Genomic DNA, 26633 nt, shown 5'->3' with positions numbered 1-26633 from the left:
TGCCTGCCACTGCTGGACCATTAGTATGGAAATGAGGCATGTGTGTGACAGGTGGCCTTACAACCAACACAATTAACTTTCTCCATTAGCTGACGCTCTGACAAAACAGATGCAGCATCAATAAGCAACCCCCCTCCCCTCCAGAAAAGGAACGACACATTGCAAACCCCTTATTTATAAGGAGGAGCAGTATAATTTCTTCTATACACACAAAGTGGGTGGCACTGGAATTTGCTTTTGTCTTATTGCTGCAGTTGTTTATTTTTTTACATTTGCCTCGCATTAATATTGCAATGCTCCCACGGGTTAATTAGGGCTCCTGAAGTTAAAAAAAAAAAATCATCACAGAAGAAGAGAGTTAAAGTTGGTAAAACCAAACTGGAATTCTTTGCTGTGGAAAAGAAATGCACACCGATGATGATCTGACCTAGCTGTGGAGGAAATGGGGCAGGTTCAGAGATCTGCCATAGGGCCTTCCCACAGCAACAAAATCTAGAACCTGGACTCTCGCTTTTAAGAACGTTGTAGCTCAATAGGACATATTCACAATAAAGTGGAATACAATAATCTGGGAAATTAAAGTCACCTTCAGAAATTTGCTCTGTGTTTTTCACTAAGGACAAGGAGAAATCCAAGATTCTGGATTCTGAAGTCATGACAATAACTCCGCAGTGGACTGTATTTTTCTAATTGAGTTTACAACTTTCATCTTAACAGCTCACCTTATGCTTGTCTGGTGCTTTGGAATTCCTTCAGATCCAGAACTTCATTGCAGCAGAGCAATGCAGCTTTAACACAATAACTTTGCTATCATTGCTAAAATTAGAAATGTGGATATTTAACACATGTGGGCCATTGTTTAAGGGAGAAATCCCCCACAAACACAAAATTAGTCTGTTCCAGGCTTAAATTTCCTGTCATAAAATTCTTTTAGAATCTGAAATAGTTATTATACCCTCTGCTGTTCCTGATTTTACATGTGCTAAGCCGATCATCTAGAAAAAGTCTTCTTTCCCCACCTCAATGGAAATTCACTAATGTTTTTGCTGTGTGGCCTGAAGCTTCTTTGTAGAAGCTTGAATATGAGCAATTTAACAAATTTGTCTTCTAGTGAAGGAGGAGCTCAGTCCTGTTGACTTGTTCAGATGTTTGAGAAGTGGACCTTCCCTTCTGTTGTGAGGTGCCCTGGGCTACTGGAAGGAGAGGCACTAGTAGCTAGAGGCGAAGTAGTGGGAACCAGACCCAGGCTCTTATCCTTATTGTACCCTCTTCAAGACTCAGTGTCATCACTTGTAAATGGAAGTAAAATTGTACCTTTTAAGATGGTTAAAAGGAGACATTCAATGAGATCACATGTGTAAAACTGATTTGCTCCTTTTGTGTTAAATACTAGATTGTTTTGGAGGAGGGTGGCAGAGTCTCAGATACCAGATGTTACAGAGAGTCAGCACTTTCCATCATTTACTCTTCCAGAACCAGCTCGAATTCCCCTCACTTTCTCTGAAACTGTAGGCATTCCTTCAGGATTAAAGTGTCTACAACAAAATGTGTAATTGAGTCTTTCAAGAAGAAAAACATCCTATGAACACCCAATAAACCACCCTGGAACATTTAAATCATTGGGTTCCAATCCTTGCTGCACAAAAGTCACTTGGGGGCTTGTTAAAATATCCCTATCTGAGCCCCCACAAGCTGGTGAAATCGTGATCTCAGGGAGGGGTATCAGTCAGCAGTTCCTCCCTCTTTCCTACACTCAGCCCAAAGGCAACCAGTTCCTACTCTTTTTTCCCCAAATCTTTTATCTTTATCCCCTCAGCCCTACCCACTGGATGGTTTTCTTGACCTCAGGCATTCTCATAATAATCATCCTCATTGGGGTACCTGGGTGGTTCAGTGGTTGAGCATCTGCTTTTGGCTCAGGGCATGATCCCAGGGTCCTGGGATCAAGTCCCACAGCACATTCCCCTCAGAGAGCCTGCCTCCCTCTGCCTTGTCTCTGCCTCTCCCTCTGTGTCTCTCACGAATGGATGGATAAAAACCTTTTTAAAAAAATCATCATCTTCATTACCCCAAGATAAATATTCCTAAAAGATATCTTTGATCTTGTTACAACCCTGCTAACAAATGGCAGGGCTCTCTGTGCCTAACAACTATGGTTCTAAACTGGAGATCCAAAATTATAATGGAAAATCACAATAATACATTAGAAATTGTACATTGATCAGAGATCATGTGGTATGGGTTAATACAGAGTTTAATGTCCTTCTTTTGTGCTCCCTCCCTGACTTTGGAAAACAAATCCATCCTTCGGAGCTTATTTCTACCACAATACCTACCAGGGCAGCATTGTGTTTGGCTGGAATAGAGTGACCAGCCACTCCATTTATCCCTGGGCTCAGGGGTTCTCCAGGACATGGAACTTCCAGTACTAAGAGAGAAAAGTCTCCAGCATGAGTTAGTTACTCCAGGCTGGAATGATATCAATCTAGTGCAGTAACTTTTGAGTTATGAGCTCCCTCTCACAGAAAGCATACAAGCATCTACTCAATGATCAAATGTCACTATTTTTTTTAAAGATTTTATTTATTTATTCATGAGACACACACACACAGAGAGAGAGAGAGAGAGAGAGAGAGAGAGAGAGAGGCAGAGACACAGGCAGAGAGAGAAGCAGGCTCCATGCAGGGAACCCGATGTGGGACTCGATCCCAAGTCTCCAGGATCCCACCCTGGGCCAAAGGCAGGCGCTAAACGGCTGAGCCACCCAGGGATCCCCAAATGTCACTATTACAGCAAACTCCTATACTAGTAATTAAAGGTCAGCCTGGAAGACTTCTAAAATGTGTTTCCACTCCAGTCTTCTAGGTATTAAAAAGGTCTACAATTGGAATTGAGGACTTATTCTGGAATCCCTATTTAAATGATGGCATGGAGCAAAAGCTGTTATGATTTTTTTTCAGCATTGTTCCCCAGGACTTCCACAGTTCCTTATCTATGACAACAATCTTCTTATCTGAGCCCCCAGTGGTTTGCTAGGAGGGATCCATGTAGCAATGGTATTTTCCTGATGTACTATAGTCTGTATAAGGTGATGGAATCAAGAACTACCACTGGTACCAAGGGAAATAGGGTCCTTTGGCTTATGGGCAGACTTCCACAAGCTACTGAGGTTCACAATAAAGTAATAGGAGTTTATTGCTCTAGACAAATATCTGCAAGTTAATGACAAAGATCACTCAAGGCAATACTGAATTCTCCAAATAAGGCCCCCCAGTGTTATGGTATGTGATAATCAGAGAGGGCTCAGATTAGGAAACATGATGGGATATTGCAGGAAAGAGTATTTTTCCTCTTTCTTCATAAATCTTGGTCAGAATATCCATTTCTGATTTAGGCTGAAGATCTTCTTTACTTTAGTTCCCAAGGTTGCAGGAAGAAAACAGTTTTATTTTTAATTTTGTAGTTTTTGAGTATATAATACCTCAACAAATTTCACATTGCAAAAATGCAAAAAAAAAAGAAAAAGAAAAAAGTAACCTCGAAAACATTCTGCTAAGTAAAAGGAGCCAGATGCAAAGGGCACAGAGTATATGATTCATCAATATAAAATATCCAGAATAGATAAATCCATAGAGACAGAAGGAAGATGTGGTTGGCAGGAGCTGAGGGAGGGGTTGTGGGGAGAAGTTGGTTGATGGATAAGGGGCTTTACTTCGGAGAGATGGACAGGTCTTGGAGCTGGATAGAAGTAGGAGTTACATCACATTGTGAACACACAAATGCCATTGAATTGCACACTTTAAAATGGTTAGTTCTATATTATGTGACTTTCACCTCAATAAAGTACTATTTTTACATTAAGAGAGTAAATGTGTTCCCCTTTCCCTATTTATCAATCACCCAGTTCTCTCCAGAGGTAATCAATGCACCCAATTTCCTGTGTTTTTTTTTTCTCATGTGTCAGTACTTTTAATGTTGTATACATCAAATTATAGTAAAAAGACAACTATAAACAACATGCAGCCCCTCTATTTTCATGAACAGCACAACAGATTACAGTAAACCGAGTTTATATTCCACCAAGTGTGGTTCTCCCATTAGTTCACTTTGCGACGGGTCATTAAGAATATCTTCAAATCCAATACTCTCATCATTACCCCTTAAAATATCCAATGAAAGGTTTGAGCTTGGAAGAAATGCACTGCCTTGAATTCCATTTGTAATTTAGTGGAGCGAACAGACCCTGGATGTTTCTTAGTGTAGAAAAATTCATTTTATCTTGGTTGAGCTGGAAATTTTTTTCTGATAATTCAGGAGGATGACTGGGCAAAAGTTCATTTTTCACACAAGGGAGACCTTTTCAAAGAAGATCATGCTGTTCTAAAGGTCCACTTGCTGAAAGTTCAGTAACTGGAATACTGTCCTTCATCTGAGATCCAAGTCCTCTGGCATTCATCCTCACTTGCTCTGTGAACAGCCGCTCGGCCCTATTACTGTCAGCCGGCCCCGCCGCTCACGTCCGTTTCCGGGGTTCCAATTTCCTGTGTTTTCTTTCAGAAATACTGTATGCATGTTCGAAAAGATTCATATATATCTTTTCTGTCCTTCTTTTTACACAAATGATAACATTCAATGTATATTATTCTGTATTCAGTGATTTTACTTGTTTACTTAAAAACAAACCTTGGAAATCACGCATGTCAATATTTAATAATGTCAATAAATTAATTTAGCGGCTGCATAGTATTCCTGTGTGTGTGTGTGTGTGTATAAAATAATTTATAATCAATATCCTACTGATAGACTTTTGGATTATTTTTTAACTTCTGCTACGAGAAACAGCAAAACAATGAGGAATTTTGTGCATATGCCAATCTGCACCTAAGTGAGTATATCTGTAGGATAAATTCTTAAAACAAAAGCACTGGGTTGAAAGGTATGTGCACTTGTAATCTTGATGGGTAAAATCAAATTCCCTGGCTTAAAGATTGTACCATTTATTTTCCCACCAGTAATGTGTAAGAATGCGTGTTTTCCCGCAATCACTGACGAACAGATCTTTTTTTTATTTTTGCCAGAAATTTACTGTAGCAATATAAAAGGTAGTACATTCTTTAGTTTTTACAAATCTAGGCTTAGTTTAGTTTTGCTATGCTTTGTCTTGCTGTGCTATGCTATGTTAGTAAACATACCCCAAACTGGACTTTTCCTCTCTTTTCTCAAATTTACTCTCTAAACATTTATTGCTTTGAATGGTTTGGCCAATCTTCCTGAATAATAAATTCAGAACAGTTTTTGAATGACTTTGTTTTCTGGAAAGAAAATCTTTAAGTAAGTGTCAATAAAAATGATTACAGATGTGTTAGGTTTCAGTCTAGCAACAAACAGAGCAAACACTTGATAAAACCTTTCAGACCAACACCCAAACATAATCCAATAAATAGATATCAAGCATTTTCTACATGGAATAAGGAATTATGGAAGGAATTATGGAATTATGTCAAGTCTATGATGATACAATAAGGAACGAAATAAGGACAGACATATGAAGCAACATGGCAAATACTCTAAAAGGAAAAAGTGCCTTAAGAGGAAACATGATCTATATGTTCATGAGAGGGAAAGATACCTGAAGGGAAGCACCAGGAGTGTCATGGTGAGTGTTCCAATGGGTGTAGATGGGACTAACCGAATGAATGAGTGAGTGAATGAATGAATAACATCCTAAGAAAACATTTTAGCACATTTTTCTTGGTTTTATTTGTAGCAACGTATTTCATATTTTTTTGTTTTTGATATTCTAGGGTTTTTTAAAGATTATTTATTTATTTACTTGAAAAAGATAGAGAGCAAAGAGAGAGAGAGCTCTGCACATGAGTTGGGGGCAGGGCAGAGGGAAAGAGATACACAGACTCTTCATGAGCAGGTAGCCCTGGCACAACACAAGGCTTGATCCCAGGTCTCTGAGATCATGACCTGAGCTGAAAGCTGATGGTTAACTGACTGAGCCACCCAGGTGCCCCAACATTCTAGCTTTTATCTATACTTTTAAACATTAGTTACATGTATTTGCTTCCTTCTCCTAACTGAGGGATTCTCAGCATGTGGGTATTAATGAACCAACTCTGAGCCTGGAGAAACTGATCTATTCCTGAGAGAATAGCTTTCCTTTTATTAGCCCATGATTGGTACCCTAATTGCAACCTTATGGTCTGCTGTGAAATAAGAACAGTTCCATAGAGCATAGCATGGAGGGCCACATCTTAAAACAGCCTTTAAAATTATTTCACTATTTTTTTTAAATAAAATATGTTGTATAGACATGCAATATATCTCTTTGTATTTTTCATGGAAACATTTCATGTTTTCAGAAAATGTTCTAATAAGCCTAGTAAGTTACTTATTGTTCAAACTTTTGAGTGTTCTAGAAATGAGCACAAAAATCAATGTTACTGGTGTTCTATATAGTGGCAATATATAGTGGCAATGTTACTGGTGTTCTATATAAATTAATTTGAAATACAAATTCATGGCAAAAATTCAGTTAAAAATAAATATGATTCTGGTTGGATAAAGTCGAATTTATTTGTTGTTAAAGCATAATGCCAGTGTGCTAGGACCTATGGCTGAAAAAAGTAATTCAAAATCACTCATTTAGGAAGATGCCTGTTATTCCTAACTTCAAGAAAAACCCACTGGAACTAAAGACTTAATCTCTAAAGTCATCAAGCAATGCCTTGTATATGCAGCAAAATTGAGGTAAGATGATTTTACATTTAAAATCGACAGATTATTCAAACCTCTTAACAGAGAAATGGCTTTTATGAGCCTCAGAAGTAGAAGCCAGATAGAAAGAAAATGCAGGAGAGCCCCAGTGGCTCAGTGGTTTAGCGTCGCCTTCAGCCCAGTGCGTGATCCTGGAGACCCGGGATGGAGTCCCACATTCGGCTCCCTGCACGGAGCCTGCTTCTCCCTCTGCCTGTGTCTCTGCCTCTCTCTCTCTCTGTGTGTCTCTCATGAATAAATAAGTAAAAGCTAAAAAAAAAAAAAAAAAAAGAAAATTACTCAAACAGTAGTATTTTTTTGTTCAGTTTAATGAAAAGATAAACCATTTGATTTGATCAAAACTTTTTAAGAAACCATTATTAACTAGATTAATTCTATCTGCCTCCAGAATACGTGCAAGATTATATTTAAAATGTTCATTTCCTTAGACGCACAGGTGCTGTGGCTAGGGCAGTGATCATGGAGATTCCAGGTTGTCACTTCCGTCAACGTGGTGCCCCTTCTGTCCAACAACAGGGAAACCAGTACCTTTGCGGTCCTCCTCTGCCTTCTTTTACATGAAAGAATCAGATCTTTCTCTCTAAGAGTGAGCACCTTCCTTAGTTCAAATTGCTAAAACAAATACCATAGACTGAGTGTCTTATAAGCAGCAGAAAACTATTTCTTATGGTTTTGGAGGCTGGGAATTCCAAGATTAAAGTGCTGGCAGATTCAGTGTCTGGTAGACGGCCAGTTTCTCACTGTGTCTCTATGCAGTGAAAGAGTGAGTGATCTCTCTGGTGTCTTTTTTTTATATGACTAGTAATGCCAGTCATGAGCTCCACACCTCATAACCTACTTACTTCCCAAAGATTTCACCTCTAAATACCATCTCACTGAGAATTAGGTTTCAAAATATGAACTTGGGGTGAGGGTATACAAACATTCAGACTGTAGCATCTAGATATGTCATATAAGTAGACTCATGCAGTATTTGTCCATTCATGACTGGCCTATTTTCCATAGCATGATGTCCTCATGATCCATCCACATTGTAGGATGTGTCAGAATGTCCTCCCTTTTCAAGGCTGAATAAGATTTTAGTGTATGTGTTTATTTAGTTGGTTTGTCCATTCGTCCATCAATGGACACTTGGATTGCTTCCACCTTTTTCTTATAGCAAATGCTGCATTGAACATGAGTGTGATGAATCTGCTCTTATCACAGGCTTGGTCATTGTCTTGGGACATATTTTTGTTCTGTCCTTTGGCTGCAATAAATTCATGGGCTCCCCTACTTTGATAGGATTAGTTGGGTCAGGAATCGAGATGAACCAAATCCATCTCTCCTCCTTATGTCCCCATTCCTAACTCTCAAATGTGCGAGCAGCATAGAACGGCAGCTCTAAATGCAGTCAGCAACTTCTGGGATTCAGGACAAGTTTTTCAGGAGCCCCCATTCCCTTCTCTTTGGCCTCTGTCTTTGCACCACAAGGGGGCTTCCCTTTTCTTCCTATACTGTGGGAACACCATGTTGAAACCTTTGAAAAGAAGCTGCTTTTCTGGGAGAACTATTCATTTTCATATTACTATACACATTGCCCAAGTCTGCAAAATGTTTTGCATTTCAGCAACATTGTCTTCTTAGACTTCAGGACAAATCGAAGGAGGGATTCCTTTCAGTGGGTTGGTTGGCATAATCAGCTCTACTAGTCTAACATGCATGACTCAATTACACAAGAGTTAGCTAATGAGCAATAGAGAAGAAGTTACAGGTGAAAGCAAATGTGCCTAAATGAATCAAGTGTTGCTTTTCAGATGCCCACCGTTCAACAAAGACCTGGCAAGACATTTTCTTCACTGGGTATGAATCATCCAGATAAAAGGGGAAAACTAGGGCCACCTACGTTCAGAGCTTGTACAGTATGACCTCAAGGTCCAACATCTACCAGGAGCTTCCTAGCAAAAGGCCAAGCTCCCAAGAATAAAAGGGCTTACACATCAGCATTAAATAATTCTCTTAGAGATGCAAATTTCTAATTAGTTACTGTGGCAACTGTAGAAGCCTAGAAGTAAGCCCCTCACACAATGAACCTGAGAGTTTACTTTTTTGATTTACTATAGGTCCCAAAAGACGCAGGGAGGAAGAAAATAAATAATTGCTTTAACTGTGACAAGACAATAAAGTGCAACAAATAAAGAGATTTCATCCTTTTGTTCATATTTCTGCAGGTTGAAGAGGAACATTATATGTGACACAGTCCTGCTGCAAAAAGAACCAATTTCTTAAAGGCTTCAGAAAATCATAACTGCTGACTGTTATAAACATGACCCAGACATAAACACACTATTTCTTAACCTACGTTGACATTTTTACTTCTTTAAAGTGAATTTGGTCTAGGATTTCAAAACAGTGTGTTTTGGTGGAGTGACTTTACTGTTTGTTTATTTTGAATGTTGCTTTTTTTGTTCTTTTAAAATGATGTATAGTTCTCCAAACCTTGTATTTAGTATGGGGAAAACAAAACCTTTATGTTTTGTGGAGATTTTCTCTCCAAAATCTACTTATTGGAGAATGATCTATTCCCAACTTTGAATAATACGTGAAAAAAAAATAGGATAAAAGGGCTACAAGAAAGTTTGTGGCATCAAGAATAGAATATTAATTTTAAGGAGACATGAAATGACAAGAAAATTTTTTTCCAATTGAGTTTTTTTTTAATTTTTAGGGCTAATTATTTAAATTAAAGTTTAGGAGACAAAAGCAAAACTGTGTTCCCCCTTATCTTTCAGAGGCAGGGCAAAGAATGATTCTTGTCAACAAACTGGGCAGTATTTTCTCTGTGAAATATATTACATTTATCTATCTTCTTTCCTAAGTGTGGCAGGTCAAATTTAGAGTGCTAATACATGCTCAGTGTAATTCAGATCAAACCCTGGAATCTTATCACTACACTTTGTTTAGATTGTGAACTCCTATATTATGTAAATACATAACAGCTGAAAACTAAATGCATTGGAACAAAGCTAGATATGGCTACTATTTGAAATAAAGGAAAAATCACCTTGCATGCTTTTTCTAAAATTTCTTTCACACTCACTACCCCCTCCTCTCTTCCCTCCACAGAAACGTCTCTCCCCTGCAGCTCTTCCCAAGTTCAGACACACTCTAGCCTTCTTTCTCATCGAATTGCAGTTACTCAGTGTCTCAATCTCTACTCTACTCTACCCTGTGGGAGAGTATATAACTTAACATACATTTTCCTATTCAGGGGAAGGGAATTAGCTTAAGGAGTCCTCAGGTTGGATACTTAGTTTTTAATGGGAGTTTCCATAGACACAATAACTTAATCCAAAGAAGTCACTTTGTTTTATGTAGAACTGGAGCAATCATACTTTTTGGTTCATACCATACTCTCATTGACCCATGCAAGGTTCTCTTTTATTTGTAGATGTATTTGTATTTAATAATGTAATAAATATCATAAATTTACTACCCAAAGTGGGGAACCTCTATTGCCCATGTAGTTCTTCATTTATCCTTCTATCTTCCTCAAGTCATGATAACCCCAAGTGATTTTAATAATCATACCACATTTTGGGATGCCTGGGTGGCTTAATCAGTTAAGCATCCCACTCTTGGTCTCAGCTCAGGTCATGATCTCAGGATCCTGAGGTAGAGCCCAGCATGCGTTTGAGCTCAGTTGGCGTCTGCTTGAGATTCCCTCCCTCCCTTTCAGCCCCTCCCCCCACACTCGTGCACATGCTCTCTCTTTCAAATAAACAAATCTTTAAAAAATCATACCACATTTCTATCATCATCATCATCACCACCATCAGCATCATTACCATCATCTCCATTCCCATTTTCATAATCATATCATGCCTCTATGTATTTTTAAAAGTGTACTTTTTAACTTTAACACACTGTGTATCATCTCAGGGGAAATGTACCTTTTCATTCAATGTTATGTTCCTTCAATTAATCCATTGTCCTGCAATGCTGTAATTCAGTCATTTGACTTATATATTATTTTTTTTTCCGATGCAAACACATGACTTATATATTATTATATTGTATAAATATGCCACAGTTAATTTGTATAATCTCTTTGATTTGACTTATGAATACTAAGAACATTTTCTACATATTTTCAGGTATCATGACAACTTACTAGAAGAGAAAATGCTAAGTCAAAGGATATGTGAATTTCAACTTTGTAAAATAATGGCAAATAGCTTTCAAATAACCTATTGATTTATGTTCTGATCAGAGAAATTTAAGAGATTAATATCCTACATTGTCCACCATTAAATATTATTAGGTTATATTTTTGCAGGAAGCAACTTTAATATGAGGAAATTTAACATGAGTTAACTATATTCTGAAAATGGGATTTATTGCCTCTAAATTCAAAGATTTACATCAAGTAAGTACAATTCTCTTTCTTAGTGGTAGGAGATCTGAGGTACAATAGCTAATCTTTTATCTTAGAGGAATTGTCCTAGCATGTCTAAGGCCCCTGGACTACTAAACATACTATGTGTCAGGTCCCTGAATCTTCATAAGATTTATCTTCTATTTTGTAGCACTTTACTAATATATCCATGGCATTAGCCACTTTCTTCTTAACTAGTCCAATTTTATCTCATTAGTATAATGTACCAGCATGATATTATGTAGACTATGAAGAATTAGGGTCCCTGAAGACAAAGTCATAACAGCAAGCAGGAGAATTAACATAGTGCTGGGGAAAGAGTGAACATATACTACTGACATTGCCAAGAAAAAGCCAACTTGTTTTTGTCTTCCCTACTGATAGAATAAACAATTATGCATTCAGAAGATCAATAAGCTGTGTTGATCTACTGCTGTAAATCATTACATTTGAAATGGCAGCTCAGCTGCAATTGGGGCTACCACACAAAGTGATCCACTGTTATTTGCTATGATCTATTTGAGTTTTGAAGGGGATGAGGTGATTGCAAATTCTTTGATCGAGCTACATCATTCCATTCTAATCATATTGCCTCCTTTTCTGAATGTAATCTCCTTCTACTTTCTCTTATGATTGGATTTAGGGGCTATCCAAATAATCTAGGATAATATTCCTATGTCAACATATTTAACTTAATCACATCTGCTAATAGTCCATTTTCTTTTCTTTTTTTCCCTCCATTTTCTTATAACACAACAGGTACACATTCCAGGGATCAGGACCAAATAGGATTAGCTCACGCCATTAAAAAAAAAATTGAAAAGTTTCAATTTTTCAATTGAAATTGAAAATTGAAACTTGAGTCATGGGTTAATGACTTCATGTTAATAAATTTTCATGCTCTAGCCTTATATGGTGTCCTCCCCCATCTTCTTGGTCCAACACCCTCAGGATCCTTTCTCACTTGTAATCCCCCAGTGCTTACAGGTATTAATAGCCAAATCTTGTGATTCTTTTGATATATAAGTTATTTTCTTTTTGAATAAGTACTGACCTACTCTATGCAGGCTGTGTGGAGACCTGGCCCTGGTTATGGCCCTGAGGGCAATGAGTGGTGTGGCAGGTGAAGATCTTGAGAAGATTAAGCATTATTTTATGGGTGCCTATAAGGTATCAAGTCTATTGCTTTGCACCTAAGCAAGAGGCAGTTTTGAAGTTACAAAGGAAACTGGGGATTTATTATTCTCAGGCTTGTCCAATTAAATGTCCCTATTCAAGATTTCAAGGTCCCATTCTTTTCTTATAAAGACTCCAACTTTGACAGAGGAAATCTGCCAAGGCTGCCCATTTATCTTCTCTACAGATGTCCCACACTTACAATGATATCCTTGGCTTCATTTTCACCACAGCTGTCTCTGTCACCACAGAAAATGAGAGTCTTCTTAAATGCTTTTGTAGAAGTCCCCTGGATCTCATGTCAAGCTTTGAGTTGACAGTAGCTGCTCTGAGCCCATCATTTCCTTTTTCCAAGACTTTTGTTAACAAAAGTCGGCTCATTCCACAATTCATATAATTAGCATTAGCCCATGTAATCAAATTCTAAAGCCACTGCATATCTCAACCCATCACCTTCCATCCTTACTTCATCCTAATTAATTCTAGAGGAAAGCTTTAATTATTGCCAGGTGTTGTCACCACCCAACAAGGGGTCCTTACTGATGTCAGCCTGATAAACAATCCAGCTAAATATCTCACTCTGAGCATGTTTTCTAGGGTCACTCCTGATACCAAGTCTTTTACCTTGGGTTCCTCCAGACATATGAGGTTGAAGAAAGATGTCTGTGTCATAACTTTATTAGAGAATTCAGTCACAGGGAAACAGAATACAAGGCTGCACTATTGAGTTGTCCATTGCTAAATGGAACTAACTATTCCATCTCATGGGATCATCCTTTGAGAAGTAATATAACCTACATTTGGACAGTCTGCCCTGGGGGAAAAAAGGGGGTAGTTAACTTTATGGCTTTCATCTCCCATTACTTAAAGAATGCCTCATGGGTGGTACATGCATGAGCACCAAGCAAGGTATTTGGGTGACTCACAATTTGGACCAGGAGAGGACCCCTGGGCTGGGAAGCAAAAGGTACATGAGATCAGACGTGAGGTGAGGCACTGTTAGGTTCCACAAGTATAAAGCCAGAGCCCACATGTATGTAGGACTGCTATAGCAACAGGAACAACAGGCAAATTAGAATTGGAGAATCCAAAGTGGTGCTTAAAGTGATTGGTAAACTGGTCAATATTAAGTGCTATATAAATTGATGTTCATTATTATGAATATTTGAGGCTGAGGATACAGCAGTGAGGCAGACAGCCAAAAATTCTGCCCCTCAGGCTGATATTTTAGTAGGGAAGATGGTTATGAATCAGATAAATAAGGAAATGTTTACTCTACAGGATTGTCCTAAGTGTAAAGGAGGGAAAAAAATCAGAGAAGAATACAAAACATCAGGAATGAAAGTGTCTTAGTCCATTTGTACTGCTATCACAGAATACCATAGACTAGGGGGCATATAAATAACAGAAATTTATTTCTCACAGGTCTGAAGGCTGGAATGCCCAAGATGAAGGTGCTAGCAGATCTGGTAACTGGTGAGAACCCCTTCCTAGTTCTTAGACAACTGGCTTTGCACTGAGTCTTCACATGGTAGAAGGGATAAGGGAGCTCTTTGGAGTCTCTTTTATAAGGGCACCAATTCAGGTCATGAGGGTTCCAGCCTTATGACCTAGCCTCTTCCCCGAGGTCCTACCTCCAAATTCCATCACATTGTGAATTAAGTTTCAACATATGAATTTGGGGAGACACAAACATTCCGTCAATAGCAATGTTGAAATGATAGACTGGATGACCACAGTAGGTCTTATTGACAAGATGAGTTTTGAATAAAGATCTGAAGAAAGATGACACTAAATTCATTTCTTTCAATAGTTACTCTGAATGTGAATGGGCCAAATGATCACATCAAAAGACACAGGGTTTCGGACTGGATAAAAAAGCAAGACCAATCCATTGCTATCGTAAAGAGACTCATTTTATTTTTTGTTTATTTTTTTAAATGTTTCTTTTTTTAAAAAAATGATTTTATTTATTTATTCAGGAGAAACGGAGAGAGAGAGAGAGAGAGAGGTAGAGACACAGGCAGTGGGAGAAGCAGGCTCCGAGCAGGGAGTCCGATGTGAGACTTGATCCCAGGTCTCCAGGATCATGCTCTGGGATGAAGGTGGCACTAAACCGCTGAGCCTCCCAGGCTGCCCAAGAGACTCATTTTAGACCTAAGGACACCTCCAACCTGAAAATGAAAGGTTGGAGAACCATTTACCATTCAAATGGTCCTCAAAAGAAAGCTAGGGTAGCAATCCTCATATCAGATAAATTAAAGTTTATCTCAAAGACTGTAGTAAGAGATGAAGAGGGACATTATATCATACATAAAGGGTCTATCCAACAAGAAGACCTAACAATCATGAATTTTTATGCCCCTAATGTGGGAGTTGCCAAGTACATCAATCAATTAATAACCAAAATGAAGAGATATTTAGATAATAATACAGTAATAGTAGGAGAATTCCACACAGCACTTTCTGCAAATGACAGATTTTCTAAGCACAACATTACCACAGAAACAAGGGCTTTAAATGATACACTGGACCAGATGGATTTCACAGATATATACAGAACTTCCCATCTGAATGCAACTGAACACACATTCTTCTCAAGTGCACATGGAACTTTCTGAAGAATAGACCACATAGTGGGTCACAAATCAGGTCTCAACCAATACCAAAAGATTGGGATTGTCCCCTGCATATTTTCAGACCATAATGCTTTGAAACTAGAACTCAATCACAAGAAGAAATTTGGAAGAAACTTAAACACGTGGAGATTAAAGAGCATCCTACTAAAAGATGAACAGGTCAACCAAGAAATTAGAGAAGCATTAAAAAGATTCATGGAAACTAATGAAAATGAAGATACAACTGTTCAAAATCTTTGGGATACAACAAAAGCAGTCCTAAGAGGGAAATACATCGCAATAGGAAATACATCACAATACCAGCATCCCTCAAAAAAATGGAAAAGACTCAAATACACAAGCTAACCTCATACCTAAAGGAACTAGAGAAAGAACAGCAAATAAAATCTACACCTAGAAAATAAAACCTATCCAGAAGAAGAGAGATAATAAAGATTCAAGCAGAACTCAATGAAATAGAGACCAGAAGATGTGTGGAACAGATCAACAAAACCAGGAGTTTGTTCTTTGAAAGAATTAATAAGAAAAATAAACCATTAGCCAGCCTTATTATAAAGAAGAGAGAAAAGACTCAAATTAATAAAATCATGAATGAAAGAGGAGAGATCACAACCAATACCAACGAAATACAAATGATTTTAAAAACATGTTATGAGCAGCTATACACCAATAAATTGGGCAATCTAGAAGAAATAGATGCATTTCTGGAAAACCACAAATTACCCAAACTGTGAACAGGAAGAAATAGAAAACCTGAACACGCCAATAACCAGGGAGGAAATTGAAGCAGTCATCAAAAACCACCCAAGACACAAAAGTCCAGGGCCAGATGGCTTCCCAAGGGAATTCTATCAAACGTTTAAAGAAGAAATAATACCTATTCTACTAACACTGTTCTGAAGGATAAAAAGGGACAGAATATGTCCAAACTTGTTTTATGAGGCCAGCATCACCTAAATTCCAAAGTCAGACAACCCCACCAAAAAGGAGAATTATAGGACCGGGGGATCCCTGGGTGGCTCACCAGTTTAGCGCCTGCCTTTGGCCCAGGGTGTGCTCCTAGAGTCCCTGGATCAGTCCCGCATCAGGCTCCTGCATGGAGCCTGCTTCTCCCTCTGCCTATGTCTTTGCCTCTCTCAATCTCTCTCTCTCTCTCTCTCTCTCATTCTCGAATAAATAAATAAAATCTTAAAAAAAAAAAGAATTATAGGCCAGTATCCCTGATGAACACAGATGCAAAAATTTTCAACAAGATACTAGCCAATAGGATCCAACAGTACAGTAAGATTATTCACCATGACCAAGTGGGATTTATCCCTGGGATGCAAGGCTGGTTCAACACTCACAAAACAATCAATGGGACAGATCATATCAACAAGAGAAAAAACAAGAACCATATGATCCTCTCATTAGATGCAGAGAAAGCATTTGACAAAATACAGCATCCATTCCTGATCAAAACTCTTCAGAGTGTAGGGATTGAGGGAACATTCCTTAGCATCTTAAAAGCCATCTACGAAAAGCCCACAGCAAATATAATTCTCAATGGGGAAACACTGGGAGCCTTTCCCCCAAGATCAGGAACAAGACAGGGATGTCCACTCTCACCACTGCTATTCAACATAGTACTGGAAGTCCTAGCCTCAGTAATCAGACAACAAAAAGACATTAAAGGATTTGAATTGGCAAAGAAGAAGTCAAACTCTCCCTCTTCGCCGATGACATGATACTGCACATAGAAAACTCAGAAGACTCCACCCCAAGATTGCTAGAACTCATACAGCAATTCGGGAGTGTGGCAGGATACAAAATCAATGCCCAGAAGTCAGTGGCATTTCTATACACTAACAATGAGACTGAAGGAAGAGAAATTAAGGAGTCAATCCCATTTACAATTGCACCCAAAAGCATAAGATACCTAGGAATAAACCTAACCAAAGAGGTAAAGGATCTATACCCTAAAAACTACAGAACACTTCTGAAAGAAATTGAGGAAGACACAAAGAGATGGAAAAATATTCCATGCTCATGGATTGGAAGAATTAACATTGTGAAAATGTCTATGCTACCCAGGGCAATTTACACATTTAATGCCATCCCTATCAAAATGCCATGGACTTTCTTCAGAGAGTTGGAACAAATCATCTTAAGCTGATTTCTGTGGAATCAGAAAAGACCCCGAATAGCCAGCCAGGGGAGTACTGAAAAAGAACACCAGAGCTGGGGGCATCACAATGTCAGATTTCAGGTTGTATAAAGATCACTATAAAGCTGTGATCTTCAAGACAGTGTGGTACTGGCACAGAAACAGACACAGACACATAGATCAATGGAACAGAAGAGAGAATCCAGAAATGGACCCTCAACTCTATGGTCAACTAATATTCGACAAAGTAGGAAAGACTATCCACTGGAAGAAAGACAGTGTCTTCAGTAAGTGGTGCTGGGAAAATTGGACATCCACGTGCAGAAGAATGAAACTGGACCATTCTCTTACACCATACACAAAGATAAACTCAAAATGGATGAAAGATCTAAAGTGAGACAAGATTCCATCAAAATCCTAGAGGAAAACACGGGCAACACCTTTTTGACCTTGGCCACAGTAACTTCTTGCAAGACATATCTATGAAGGCAAGAGAAACAAAAGCAAAAATGAACTATTGGGACTTCATCAAGATAAGAAGCTTCTGCACAGCAAAAGAAATAGTCAACAAAACTCAAAGACAACCTACAGAATGGGAGAAGATATTTGCAAATGACTTATCAGATAAAGGGCTAGTTTCCAAGATCTATAAAGAACTTATTAAGCTCAACACCAAAGAAACAAACAATCCAATCATGAAATGGGCAAAAGACATGAAGAGAAATCTCACAGAGGAAGACATAGACATGGCCAACAAGCACATGAGAAAATGCTCCGCACCACTTGCCATCAGGGAAATACAAATCAAAACCACAATGAGATACCACCTCACACCAGTGAGAATGGGGAAAATTAACAAGGCAGGAAACAACAAATGTTGGAGAGGATGTGGAGAAAGGGGAACCTTGCTCTGTTGGTGGGAATGTGAACTGGTGCAGCCACTCTGGAAAACTGTGTGGAGGTTCCTCAAAGAGTTAAAAATAGATCTGCCCTAAAACCCAGCAATTGCACTGCTGGGGATTTACCCCAAAGATACAGATGCAGTGAAAAACCAAGATACCTGCACCCCGATGTTTCTAGCAGCAATGTCCACAATAGCCAAACTGTGGAAGGAGCCTCGGTGTCCATCAAGAGATGAATGGATAAAGAAGATGTTGTCTGTATATACAATGGAATATTACTCAGCCATCAGAAAGGACGAATACCCATCATTTGTTTCGACGTGGATGGAACTGGAGGGTATTATGCTGAGTGAAATAAGTCAATCGGAGAAGGACAAACATTATATGGTTTCACTTATACAGGGAATATAAAAAATAGTGAAAGGGATTATAGGGGAAAGGAGAGAAAATGAGTGGGAAAAATCAGAGAGGGAAACAGGACATGAGAGACTCCTAACTTTGGGAAACGAAGAAGGGGTAGTGGAAGGGGAGGTGGGCCGGGAAATGAGGTGACTGGGTGAGGGGCACTGAGGGGGGCACTTGACAGGGTGAGTACTGGGTGTTATACTAAATGCTGTTAAACTCCAATAAAAAAATATACAAAAATTTTAAAAAAAGATCTGAAGAAAGCTTGAAAACCAACAATGCAGATATCTGGGAGAAAAGCACTATCAAGCAGAGAGAACTGCAAGATTAAAGGCCCTGTGGCAAAACTGCACCTGGTACAATCTAGGAACAGCAAGGAGGCCAATGTGTAAATGAGGACAAGCATAGTAGATGCCTTCAGAGATGTCATGTGACAGAGCAGAACTACATTGTGTTGTAGAGAAACCGTTTTTAATATGAATCTATTAATTAATCAATTAATTCAGTTGGATTAGGGGAACCACTAAAAGATTTTATAAATCTCCTTAATTAAAAGATAGTCTACATAAAGAGAAACACACAGGTAATGGTATATGTTTTGGATGGGGAAAGCTCCTTACTTACACTACCAAAATCACTGTGACTAGTGTGTTGAGATTGCATAATCCAGGAGAGAAATGGTGGCTTGCTCCAGAGTAGTGAGTAGAGAGTGACACAAAGTGGTCACATTCTGGCTGATATTGGAGTGGAGCTTATGTGACTTGCTAATGAATTGAATATACGTCCCATAAGGAACTTAGAAATCAATAATGACTCCAAGTTTATAGGCTAAGTAACTAAAGGAATAAAGTTTCTATCATTTGAGGAAATAGCCATTTCTCTTAATTGAGAAATGCATACCTGAAAAAGGATTGAGCAGATTTGATGTTGAATTTAAAAAGTGTGTTTGGTGCAGAGTGCTTAGGTGGCTCAGCTGGTTTTCAGTGTCTGACTCCTGGTTTGGGCTCAGGCTCAGGTCATGATCTCAGGGTCCTGGGATCATGCCCCACATGGAGCTCCACACTCAGCATTCAATCTCTCTCTATATATAAAATAAATAAATAAATATAAAAACAATTATACTTGGTGCATATTAAATTAGCAATGTCTATTATACATCCAGGGGGACATGTCAAATGGGCAGTTGGATGTGCAGCTCTATAGTTAAAAGGCCATGAAACAAGCTAAGCTCACTGAGGGCATGATAGTCTCATAGACTACAGGAGTAGTCCCAGGAATGAGGCCAGGGTGCTCCAAATTTCAGATGGAGTGATGGTAAACAGGAACCAGGAGAATGCTCTGAGGAGTAAACAGTAAGGTGGGAGAAAAACCAAGAGAGTGTGGTGTCCTAGAAGCCCCATGCAGAAGGTTCAATGAAGGGAGGGTGATGAGCTTGGTCAAAGGCTGCTTATAAGGCCAGATAAGGTAAAATTAAGGATGTACCATTGGATCTATCCATGTAAATGTAGTTTTAGTGAAGTTCTAATAGCTTGACTGGAGTGTGTTCAAGAGAGATATCAATGTTAAGAGGATAGAAAGTATACAGGTCACTCAAGTATTTTTGCTATCCAAAGAAACAAACAAACAAAAAATCTGGCACTAAACAAAGGATGGGGTGTGAATCAAGAGAAAATTCTTTTTTTTAAAGAAAGGAGAAATAATAACATGTTTGCATGTTCATAGAGTGATTCAGAAGAGGGGAAAACACAGGTTAAGGGAGAGGGCAGAGGACCAAAGAGCAATTTCCTACGTAGGCAAGATGAGATGGGGGCCATGTCCCTGTAGGGGGGGTTTTCTGAGGTAGGAGCAGAGAGGGTTTACTCTTAATAACAAGAGGTAGGAGCAGAGAGGGTTTACTCTTAATAACAAGAGGGATAACAATTGTGGGCCCAGAGGCAAGTGAATGGGTAGATTTTATGGTGGGAGCTTGTGGAACTTCCTTTCTGAATGCTATACTTTATGTCAGTGACATAAGCCAGGAGTGAGGAAGAGAAGAAAATGATGGGGATCTGAGAGTAGTAGAGAAAGAATGTTAATAGTGGTCAAAAAAATCTGAGTAGTGAATCACCTCAAAAAGCAAAGAATTGCTGGGACACCTGAAAGGCTCGTCTGAGGTAAGTCATCAGTAGCTCAAAGAAAGGTCTGGCCGTGTGAAGGGGTGCTTTGTCCAGGTAGGCGGAGCTGGGCTGGGCTGGGCTGGTGCCTGGTGATATCATAGAGTAGATGATACAGTTTAGTCATTGTAGAATGTTTCTGATGTTTATTTTCAACTTCTTCCCACTGAAGGCAAGGTGAAAACTTTAAATCCAAATGGTTAACCAAATTCTATAAACTTTAGTTGGTTAGAATTTCTCTCCTATTCTCATTTCTCACTTTCTCCTGACTTCTACTTATGTGAAGTACCTGAAGTCATCAAATTCATGGAGCTAGAACGTAGAATAGTGGTTGCTGGGGGCTGCGGGAAGAGGGGAATGGGGAGTTGGTGTTTCATGGGCACACAGTTTCAATTGGGGAAGATGCAAAAGAAAAACAACTGTATTAGAAGATCTAGTGTTTGTCTCGATAGAAAACTATAGCAGAAAAGAACAGTGGAACTTCAAAGTCATAGGAAATGTTCAAGAAAAAAAAAATAGTAGTGAGTCAATCATGATGAGGTCAGCCAAAATGCAGGTTCCTTTCCAGAAATGGAGATAGAGGCAGTGTCTTCATAAATCTCATCTCCTGGCTCAGACCAGACAGTTTGATTAATCTCAGGAGAGGGGGCAATGCAATTCTCTCCTCCTGGTCATGCTAATGGCTCCACCACAGCTGTAGAAAAGTGATTAAGAATAAAATGCCATTTCCAGGGCACCTGGGTAGCTCAGTCAGTTAAGCATCCAACTCTTGGTTTTGGCTCAAGTCATGATCTCAGGGTCCTTAAATTGAGTTCCGCTTTGGGCTTCTTGCTGAGTGTGGACCTGCTTAAGATTCTCTTTCTCCCTCTCCTTCAGCCCTTCCCCTGCCTCTAAAAAAAAAAAAAAAATGGAATAAAATGCTATTTCCAATCAACATTCCTAAGTAATCTTTACTTAGAGAACAGTAAAAACTAAACCAATCCAGTAAAACTGTGTGTGGAAACAAAAGAGGGGAACAGACCATCTGTAAAATAGTAATGTTCATTGTTCAAGGCGTGTTCAGCTTGTAAGAGCGTGTTGCCAGGAAAATAAACTGAACAAACAAACCTGGACAGCCTTCTCTCTCTTTTCAATGTACTGCTGCTATTACCTTATAAATGCCACAGGGCTGCCTGCCCATCCCCTTCTTTTAGTGCCCTCTCCCATAGCAAAGTCCTTCTTTTTCTCTAAGTTGGATGACCTTATTGGTGTGGCCACGACAATGGAGGTTCATTTTACCACTATGAAAAGGTTTAATGATTAAAAGGCCACATCATAGCACTCAATCACAAAACTCTTTTGCTTCCATGAAGCCCCTTTGATTCAAAATGTTCTTTTGACAGGATCAAGAGTGGTTCTCATTCTACTGGGCTGCAGGAACATCTGCTTTTTTAAATCTACTTTCCCCTCAGTGAACATAGTTAATGTGTAATCACTGAAATACCCTTTCTTGTAGGGGCATACTCCCACACCTGGTCTCCCATCAACCTTGCTCTGGCTCGAATAAAGCAGGGCTGCCTTTAGATCCTGTACCTTCATTCAGAGTAATAAAACCAGCCACAGGCTTATCTATCCAGCTTCATCTTAATCCTTCTCTCTCTCTCTCTTCTCCTTCTTCCATGTCCTTGGAGAAAAGGAATGACACAAAAGGAAGGGAGTGGGAGGAAAAAAGTCCACACAACCACCACTGGTCCCTTCTCTTTCACATAATTGAAGCTCACTGAGAGGGGTACACCAAACACAAATATATCAAAGCTGGATGGAGACAGAACTGAAAGAGCCCAGATTCAGGAAATCTAGAAAATAGCCACAAAGGAAAAAAAAGACTCCAGCATCCATATGACTTAAAAAGATTGAGCAGGGTGGAATTTAAGGCTGATATGGGCATATTCCTAGTATAGACCAGTAGCTGGGGTTATGTTACTATTCTATTGCTGTATTCTCATTGTGATATCAATGTTCTATTGTGAGTCGACATGTCCCCAACATCCCTCCTAGCAGCTTGGTCCTGCATAATTATTTTTTCTGAATTTACTCTGACCAGAGCAGGAGTTCCAACAGTAACTGGTAAACTCCAGAGGTTAGATGATAAAATCATTTTAGAGCCTCTTGATATACCCTGTAGAGACTCAACAGCAGGCAGAAATAGAAAAAAGGTGAATACCTGGAATGCATTTAGTTAGCACTTTCTTCAACTAAGTGAGAAGGTTTGTTGTCGCAGCTCTTGAGTACCATGTTTCTTTTAAACAAGCTCGAAATCAGAACATTCACAATTCTTTCAAAGCATTCACAGGGATCTCCTAAAACGTTCTTCAATAACAATCTTTGAAAGTTAGACAATTTTCCAGGCTAAATCCTGTAACTGTTTTGTGACAGGTCAGTCAAATGAAGCCTTTTTCATTTGGAAAATACTGGGGGAACCACTAGGCAAAAGAATTCACCTGTTACTTCTAGAACACTAGTAATTAAAAAGATCTGGCAACTGTGATCATTAAGAGCTATCTTTTTTACTCTATTGACCTGGACAGAGAGAATCTCAATAAGCATTAGATGCTGGGAATTTTAAATGTTGTGGGAAGAACTATAATGTCTTATAGTCCATTCAATATTCAACATATTTTCCTGAGTTTAAATATTTTTATTTTGAAGTAGTGAACCCATAATCAAGAAATAATAGTAAATGAGCCAATGTATCTATTTGATTATTCAGTAGTGCCTAAGGACTACTCATGCTTTCATTTCTATAACTGGACTGAGACCACTCATTTGAGTGCCATTTAATATTCCAAAGCCTGAGAAGCTTCCAGAAATCCCTATTCAAAGTGGCAGCTGGGAATCCCTTCAATTCTACCATCTTTTTTCCTCAACAGTCTTAAATGGCTTTATCCTATCAGCAAATGCCTGCACTTGAAACTGAAAATCTAATGAAAATCAGCAACCTCCCTATACCCATAACTAAATATGGTGGTGATGTTGTCTGTCCTCTCTACCAGCTGTGAAAACATCAGTGAACAACTTTCTTTGAATTTCTGCTGTTTCAACTATGAAGATTAATAGCACTCATAAAGGATACGGTAATATTATACATATGCAAAATATTGTTTTGTTTATTCTTTAAGTAAAGAAAAGCTTTGAAGTATACTCTAGAAAAATCGAGTGATGTTTGCTATTGGTTCAGAATATTTTTTCACACCAGGGTTCAGCAGGGGTTTTAAGGGTCAGAATTTAAGGATCAGTTCTCTCCTTGACTTGTGAATAGTTTAGGCTAAATTTCATTTGTGACAAGATGGGTGCTTTTTATTGTCTGCTCTAAGTACCCTGCCTTAATCCTGTGGGCTACAGTTTCCTCATCTGAAACTGAGTTGATGAAAAGCTGTTGACATCTCTCATAATGGATTCACTATGTATTTGTTTTCACTACGTATTTTTAAAGATCTATTTATTTTAGAGAGACAGGTACAAGCAGGAGGAGGGGTAGACAGAGGAGGGAGAGAAACTCAAACAGACTCCCTGCTGATCATGGAGCCTGACTTGGGGCTCAATCTTATGATCCTGAGATCATGACTTGAGCCAAGAGTTGGGCGCTTAACCAACTGCACCACCCAGGCACCCCTAGATTCTCTATGTTTTAAGTGTACTTAGATGGCTACAATGGCACATGTTGACATTAAAATCTAAATAAATTTATATTATAGTTTAAACAATATTAGTATCTCCTAATTCTGTACATATATTTCACATACCCAGTGCCACAGAAGTTGCTGCCAACAGCCTGTTTATGGTTTTCAAACTATAAATGAATTGCTACAGAGTTTACATTAAACAAATGCTTGAACAACATCACAAATAAATTGTACTAATATGGTAAAAAGCAAATGGATTTAAAGATAAAGAACCTCTCTTTGTCACTTTAAAGCATTGTGATCAAGTTTTGGAAAATGAGTAGCCGGCAGAATTTACTGGATCTGATTTGGAATAATTGATGATAGTCATTCTGCTAGTAATGAGATTTATTAAACTCAAAATGTTTTGAGGTTTCACTCCATTGTCTCAATCAAAGCCACTATCTGTGATAAAATGAAAAAAACATTCAATAATTTAATATGATAATATACTTGATTGGGAGATACTATCTCTACAAGTTACCTGTCAAACCATTATATATTTATTTACTCTTTTAATTAATATAGTTTAATATTATTTAGGCCAGATATCAGTCTTGGGTTTTTTTAAAGATTTTTTTTGAGAGAGAGAGCGATAAAGCATTAGCAGGAGAGAGGCAGAGGGAGAGGAAGAGGGAAAAGCAGACTTCTGGCTAAGCAGGGAGCTCAGTGGGGCTCAATTGCAGGACCCCAGGATCATGACCTGAGCTGGAGGCAGACATCTAACTCACTGAGCTACCCAGGCACCCCAAAGTCTTATTTTTTTAAAGTTTTATTTATTTATTTATTTTTAGTGGGTACATGCCCACATAGGATGAGGGGTAGAGAGAGAGAGAGAGAATCTCAAGCAGACTCCAGGTCCAGTGTGGATTCCAAGGTGGTGGGGCTTGCTCTCACAACCCTGAGCTCATGGCCTGAGCCAAAAGCAAGAGTTAAACACTCAACAGAGTGAGCCACACAGGTGCCTTGGTATCAGTCTTATTTAAACCAGTCTTTAAAAGAGAGAGAGAAATGGAAGATTAACAATCCCAGACCTCAAGCTCTTATAAACCCATACATAACTGATTCTCCCTTATTGCCTGGGGGGTAGAATTGGTACTGAAATCTGCTAGAATCACTCAGTATCTTTCCTATCTGCCGAACTGGAACCCCTCATCACTAAGCAGAGGGTAGCCTACTTTCTGAGTTACACAAATAAAGAAAGAAAGGAATGTTTCAACTGAAACTTCTTACCCTCGATGCACATATGGGTCAGGAGAGGATATGTTTGTAGAGGGGATTAATCCCCTGCTCATCCCTCTACATCTGGGAACACTGAGCTCTCCACCCCCACCTCCACCATGGGATTGAGTGGTGGCTAGGATTAGCTGACCTTCCAGAGCTATCATTTTCCCAGAATAATTCCTGGCAACAAATGACCAAAGCACGAAAGTGCTATTTAGATATAATGTCTATAAGTTCCATATCCCTTAAAGATTTCTTCTCAGACAGAAAAATAAGAAAAGCATGCAATAGAGTGGAGGGGCATAGAGATGTTGCTCTAAGAAAGTAAAAAGGTCAGGACAACACAGCTCTTCCTGCAAAACTAATAATAGAACAACTTCATCCTTATATAAACTTGTATAGTTATTGACTTCTGGGTTTTTCTAGATGTAACTTGTCTCCTGGACTATATTCCCTGGAATTAATGAAATACAATTGATAATGTTCCAATGTTCCATCTAGAAAACTGAGGGAAGGGAGAATTATGCTTGCTTTTTATCTTTCTCCTGAAAAGAAAAAAGTCAGAAACAGAAACTGTTTTCAGGTGCTCGATTAATGTTAAGTGTTTCTCCTGCGCCTCTATCTGGTGAGCACTAGGAAAAGAGTGAGCACAGAATATTTGCTTTTAATCATTTATATATTTATCTCTATTGCCCCCACACTTTTAGGTTATAACACCTCAGAAGGTCAAGGACTATGTCTGTTTACCTTGCCTGGTAATGTATTTAACACAGTGTTCCCATACAATGAATGCCTGGTAAATATTTGCATGCCACCACAATGGCGACCCTGATGAACATGGCCAGACTTTATTTTGTTCCATTTAGTCTTGTGTTGAGTAGGTAGTGTCTAAGCAGGCCCCAGTTTAAACCTCAAGCTTACAAGTTTCACCTATGATAAGCTAGTTACTTGCTTTTCAGCCCTGCCCCCTGAAAAACGTGGTGGGTTGGACTCCAACACATAAAAGCCAAAGAGAGTCAATCATTAGCAAGTGTGAATAACAGCCAAATAACACTACCAGATTGTGTTTTTCTAAAGTGCCAAA

General features: G+C 38.8%; 1 long non-coding RNA gene and 1 pseudogene across 3 annotated transcripts; one reads left to right on the top strand and one right to left on the bottom strand.

The window, feature by feature from the left end:
- Window positions 1–3948: 3948 nt before the first annotated feature.
- On the bottom strand, window positions 3949–4586 carry LOC112643775 (proteasome maturation protein-like; annotated as a pseudogene).
- Window positions 4587–22633: 18047 nt separating this feature from the next.
- On the top strand, window positions 22634–26381 carry LOC112643774 (uncharacterized). 3 transcript variants are annotated; one of them, XR_007411099.1, is made up of 3 exons: window positions 22645–23039; window positions 23534–23737; window positions 26257–26381. It is a non-coding gene; the product is annotated as an uncharacterized LOC112643774 (long non-coding RNA). The 3 variants fall into 3 exon arrangements; XR_004812379.2 differs by lacking the exon at window positions 26257–26381 and having other exon boundaries at window positions 22634–22743; window positions 23534–23802; XR_007411098.1 differs by lacking the exon at window positions 26257–26381 and having other exon boundaries at window positions 23534–23802.
- The last annotated feature ends 252 nt before the right edge of the window (window positions 26382–26633 follow it).

This window comes from Canis lupus, chromosome 1 (genome assembly GCF_003254725.2).
Source record: "Canis lupus dingo isolate Sandy chromosome 1, ASM325472v2, whole genome shotgun sequence".
In the NCBI taxonomy this organism is placed as follows: Eukaryota; Metazoa; Chordata; class Mammalia; order Carnivora; family Canidae; genus Canis; species Canis lupus.
The sequence above is the reverse complement of the archived record's forward strand: the minus strand, read 5'-3'. Positions and strand labels throughout refer to the sequence as shown.